This window comes from Pomacea canaliculata, linkage group LG4, assembly GCF_003073045.1.
Source record: "Pomacea canaliculata isolate SZHN2017 linkage group LG4, ASM307304v1, whole genome shotgun sequence".
Classification (NCBI taxonomy): domain Eukaryota; kingdom Metazoa; phylum Mollusca; class Gastropoda; order Architaenioglossa; family Ampullariidae; genus Pomacea; species Pomacea canaliculata.
Window position 1 is genome coordinate 33947461 of NC_037593.1, and position 6023 is coordinate 33953483.

Below are 6023 nucleotides of genomic sequence, written 5' to 3' on the forward strand. Positions count from 1 at the left end.
CAGTCGATGCATTGAGTTAAAATGAGACTTTCAATCCTGGCAAAACACCCAGAATCAGCAAAACAAAACCGAGGATATCAATCACAGAGTTATCCACCCCAGCTCATGTTTTCCAGTTAGCCAGGAAACAAGTCTGGAAACAATGAGCAGTTACAAAAATGATTCGTGCCATTTACATACATACCTTACATGTGGTCACAGATGTACCCACTGCTAGATACTTGGTTCTTACAAGAGACCAACTGGGCTTAACAATGTGATATAGGTTTCATATACTTTTTTTTTTAGTTGTTCTATAATGAATCATTTTGTATACATGCAAATGTGTGTGAGTGAGAGAGAGAATAACAAGAGGTCTCTACACAGTTCATAATCCAGGATTCTGATAGAATTCTGGCCCCGGTGTTTTCATTTTCACAAAAGTAAAACATTTCTTGTTCTTCAGCAATATTCACCAATCATCATCTGGTCCGTCATTTGTCACCTTTAACATGCAGCAGACAGGAAATATGTTCATCCCTGGCAGCACACAATTACAGTGTGATATATCAGTTATGCCTACACTTGTGCCTGGGCTGTTGTGTCCTAAACACACTCATCTGAATGTCTGTTTTTCAAGATCCCACAGATTTTGACACCATAGACTCAATAAACTCATGCTCCATGTATCACTGGATACAAGATTATACCAATAAACAGTTTCCAGAATTAAAATTTCACTGCTGCATCAAAGAATAACACACCATCACACTACAGACACTTCAGGAGTAAGCATTTCACACTTCTAACAATTACATATTTCCTATAATCACACTTCACTGGGTTATGCCACACACTGCTACATGCTTCAAGACTTACTCAGTGGCGTAACATTCATGATGTGTCAAATTGCATGAAAACTAAGCAAGTCTAGCAGCATCTTTATCTCTGGCTTTGATTCCAACACTTATGCCTTGACAACTGGAGTTTTGCTCAGTGATCCTTCAAGTTGAAGATAACTTTCATGACAAAATGGAATATCTTGAATATTTTGGTAAAATGCATTTCAGGAATGGTACCTTTAGTTCGATCTAATTCTGTAATTTGTTACACATTATCATACATCATATACAGGGTTCCCAGGGATCAGGGATGGTGCCAAAAAAGGACCTTAAAAGGACCTTAAAAGGACCTTTCATGCATTCGAAAGGACCTAAGTGACAGTCATCAATGCTTAAGTTTTTCTCTTGTGTGGTCGGAAAGATGTATTATTTATGAATCTGTGGTCTTCTCTATGTTCTCAAATACATGTATTTCTAGTAATAAATAATCAAAGAGTTAATTTTGATGCCTGTCTGCCATATTTAGATTAGATAACTTAAAAAGTGTCCTTAGCGCGCTGATAACATACACCGTTAATGTTCCAAGTTTTCTAGAAATCTAAGTAATAATAATTGCAAAACCTGAAAGCCATTCTTTGGTGTAATACAAAAGTCAGTTCACGTGTCTCTCTCTCGCACACACACTCTAATGGGAAGAGAGAGATAGAAATAGAGCTATGCACAGTAGTACTAGAAGATCAAAGTTCAAGAAAGAGTAAGTTTCTAAAGAACTTTTGAAAAAAAGAGCGTTTTTTGCGAATACGGAAGGGCAACTAGTGTTGTACAGATGTGTAGACCAAACATTTTCTTGTGACTACAAGGAATGCCAAGGATTGGAGGATCAGATGAGGAATGAAAAGAGTGTGATCCTAATGCTAAACCAAAGATGGAATGAGTCGAAACTGTCAAGCATTACAGCCCATTTATTTTTAACCTTGAGATATTATTTAAGCATTCTTATTACACATACATGTAACACATGCAAACATATACATAAACAGCATGATATACTAATACACATAAGATTAAGATTACAAAATGACAAAGCAATCCATCTACTATAAGCAAAAGTTTCATTGATGAAATTCAATTCTTTGTCACCCCTACAGCTTTACCAATACTAAACAATACAATTTCTTTACACAACCTAATTTCCTCTAAATAGTTCTGGTTTTTTAACATGTTCCATAGCATACATGTACAGAATTGTGCAGGCTTATTTAAACTGAAATAAACATTAATTCTGAATGTCACAATTCAACACCTTTTAATTTCTTCCTGTAATCTATCAATGTCTGACTGAATCTTTGTTATCTCCTTCTTCTTGTCTTTGGCTAACAAACGCATGTTGTTAGATCTTTCAATAAGTGAAAAACTTTTTTGCTCTTCAGCCTGGAAACTATGTCTGTCAGCCAGTTCCAGCAGGTGTCGTTCTTCGGCACTGGTGGTCTTTAGCCTTTTTGTGAGTATTACCAGCTCATCTCCTAATCTCTTTCTGTGGACCTGCTTTTCTTCTGTTTCCTTCTGCTGCTTCTGCTCAGAGAGGTAACGTTCATACCTGCCATAGGCACTAGAAGCGGATATCATCAGTGGTTTGGAGATCTCAACATTTTCCACCCCTCCCACACTGTGAATATGATCAAGAATTACTCTGCGTGCTTTTAGTGCAGTCTGACTAAGATTGTCAGCTACTGTTTCTTTGTTGAATGAAAATCCTCTTTCCACTGTAGCTTGACCATGAGAGAGTAGGAGTAACTGTCTGACAACAGACCACAACACCTGAAACTCTGCTTTTCCAGCAAGGGCATCATAAAACCAACTATCCAGTCTTTGTGTCATAGGGTCAAAAGCCTTACTACCACACTCACCTGCAGAACTGTCAAGAAAATTACGGAACTCTGACAATACCTTGTCACAAGTCACATCATCAAACCTTTTCACACCTTGGCAATACAACAAAACCTTTTTCATTTTTTGTATTGATTTGTCTTTTTCCCCCATGGTCTTTGGGTTTAAGAAAGTTATGTTTCTCACTAGGGTGTACTTCAGTGGAGATTTATCCTGCAATTTTAGAACAACTGCTTTCAAAAAATCTCTGCATTCAGCTCTGAAGGCCATGAGAGTTCCATCGTTTACTGATGACTGTTTCTTAGCTACAGCCAGTAGTCTATCAACCCTGAAGCCAAGTTCGATCATGCTCAGATTGACATGGTTAGAACTGTTGCATATATCAACCTGCACAAGTTGGAGGGCAGTTTCACATTTATTAAGTACATTTGACTTGATAAATTTGTGCATCAGATTTTTCATAATGTCATGTAAGTCTAAACAAAGGAAAGGAAGAAGAGGCTGATCAGCTTGGTATTTTCTCAAAAAAGGTTCAAGTATACTGGCAATTAAACTAAAGAAAGCCAGACGACATGAAAGCAAAGGGGTAGATAAGACTCCAGCTTTTACAATATCAAAAGATTTGTTCTTTGGCAATGTTATTTTTTTCTCCATTGCAGCTTTGACAAATTTTTCCAAGTATGGAAGCATAACAATTGCTTTTTCAGCAACAGAATTGTTTTCAAGCCATCGGTGAGCACAGAACTTGGCTGGAAAAGATGTGGAACCAGTTACTTTTATATAATCTTCTCTTCTGGCTGGGCTGTCTCTGAACAAGATATAAGCAGATGTAAGAAATGACTCAAGCTCCCATTGAGAAGCCTCGCACCCACGCCTAAATGCATTGTGCATAACATGGAGTCCACAGCTGCCCACATTTAACAAACCAACATTGTGATTGGTAATCATGTCGTTATTAATTTTCTCAAGAAGGTTTAGGTTTACAGAAGGTCCATCCATAGAAATTTGAAGTAAATTAGCTTGCTTGAAGTTTGATTCGCTAATTACCTTACTGAACTTTTGTTGAAGGTCTATGGCCGCGGAATGACCCAAAAATTCCGAGGTCAGGTAATGAGTCCTTACAGCATTGTCACTCCAGTAACGAACATGGAAATCCAGCTGTTTAGTTTGAGTCTTATGGTTAGAAGATTCATCAAACAAAAGAACATACTCAGGCGACGAATTTACACAGTCCAGAAGCAATTTCGAAAAGTGAGGAGCAAGCCCAAATGAAGTTAGATAACTGGCTTTTGTTTGACCGCACTTAAATTCTGCAGCTACTTGGCTGTCTGGGAACATAAGTCGAAACAGTTCAGCAGACTTTTCAGCAGATCTGAAACTGTAGTGTGATTCCACAATCTTGAGAGTCCACAGGATCTCTGCCTTCAATCGTTCATTGCTCATCACGAAACCTATTCAAAGAAAACATTTAAGTTACCATTATGTCTGTAAACATTATGTTCTGTCTGAATAAAAGACAGGTTTCAAAAAGCAATAATTAATGACATGATAATATAAATAATACTAAACTAAGTTAAAGTATAAAGATGGCAGCATAGTTGAAAATGAAAGTTATTTTCAGCTAACTGATTTAGCTTTAATGTTAAATTGTTTGATTTAAAAAATCCAAAAAATAATGTATTTGCTGGTAAAATAGGATAATAAGCATACATTATTAATTATACTTTCTTTTTAATCTTTCCTGATCAGATGCCAAAAATTCAGATCAATTTTCTGCAGCAAAGCTGTAGTAAGATTCGTGATTGTATAAAACTCTATTTGTAGTTCGAATCATGAGAAAATGAAAATCTCAACTTTTTAATTTAAATAATTCTTTGCTATTTACTGATCTTTAAGCTATTGGCTTCACCGTAAATTAGACGATAGGCTTAATAAAGAGTGGAAAAAAACCGCAAAATGTTATGCACGCTTTAATTTAATGTGTTTTTCTAAGTACCCACATCGTTAACTAAATGAATCGCTAAAGATAAATAATTGTCAACTTACTGGACACACTTGCAGAGCTGGTCGGTGCCGTCTGATTTTGAGCGGGCTGTGGATGTTCTCGATGACGAAAGTAATCAGTTACACAAAAGCGCGCATCTTTCAGAAATACTTTTATTTGCCTTTGGTGTCTTTCGGTAACCATGTGCTGTTTCAGAACACTTTCGCCCATTGATGAAAGATTCAGAGATATTTTGCAGGCAGCACATCGTGCCAAATGTTTATTGCTCGAGTCTTTTATTAACCAATCTTTATACTTGTCTTCCTTTAGCCACTTCTCCTGAAAAGAGCACTTCCCCGGCATCTTTCAAATTGTTAAGCAGACAAAGAAATGTGGTCGACACGACGAGAGTGAACTCGCGAAAGGCCGAAACGGACGTTCCCGCCGCGAGCGAGACTGGGTAGTCATGTGATTAAAATAGCAATGCAGCGAAAAATCGTCGGTATTTTGCGCCAAAGTCTACTCCGGAAATAAATTTGTTGTAATATTTTATCGATAAAAGGACTTAAAAGGGTCACAGAGAAAATGTAAGGACCTGTGTGAGAATTTGAAAGGACCGCATGGCAAATAAAAGGACTTAAAAGGCCTTTTGGCGAAAATTCAATATAAAAGGACTTAAAAGGACCTTGCAAGGACCTGGGAACCCTGATATATCATAATACATCTTATCCATTGTAACAGGAAAATTCAATCCATGTTGTCACAATAAATGAAAAATTAACAAAACCATTGTCAAGAATAAGAAATCCATTAAAAAGATTTCAACAACATGTCAAGCTAACAACCATTTTAAACTAAGAAAATACAACTTTAACAGCTGAACAAAATACGAAAAACAAAATTCCAAAACATGTACAACAGTATTATGTTGAATAGTGACAAAGTCATAAAGCTTATGCAATACTAACATGGATAATTTAGTTGCATACAACCTGAACTACTAAAAACAAAATTTTAAGCATAAAATGTTTTAAGTCTTAAAAACAAATTTATATACAAAACAGTATTTGTCAGAACCACTCCACTTCCTTTAACAAGAAAAAATGTACTAAGGAATCAAATACCTAAAATAGAAACAGCAAAAGTCCAACTGAACTAAAGATACAAAACAACTCACAGATCATCTGCACTTACCAAGCATTTAGGGACGGATGACCACCCTTTGAAAAAGTAACAATTTTAGTTAACTTTTAATATTAAGGTTTGTATTACAGGTGTCCTTGACAAAGGTCTCCAGGCTTTAAACCTTTGGAACAACATCAATAACAGCA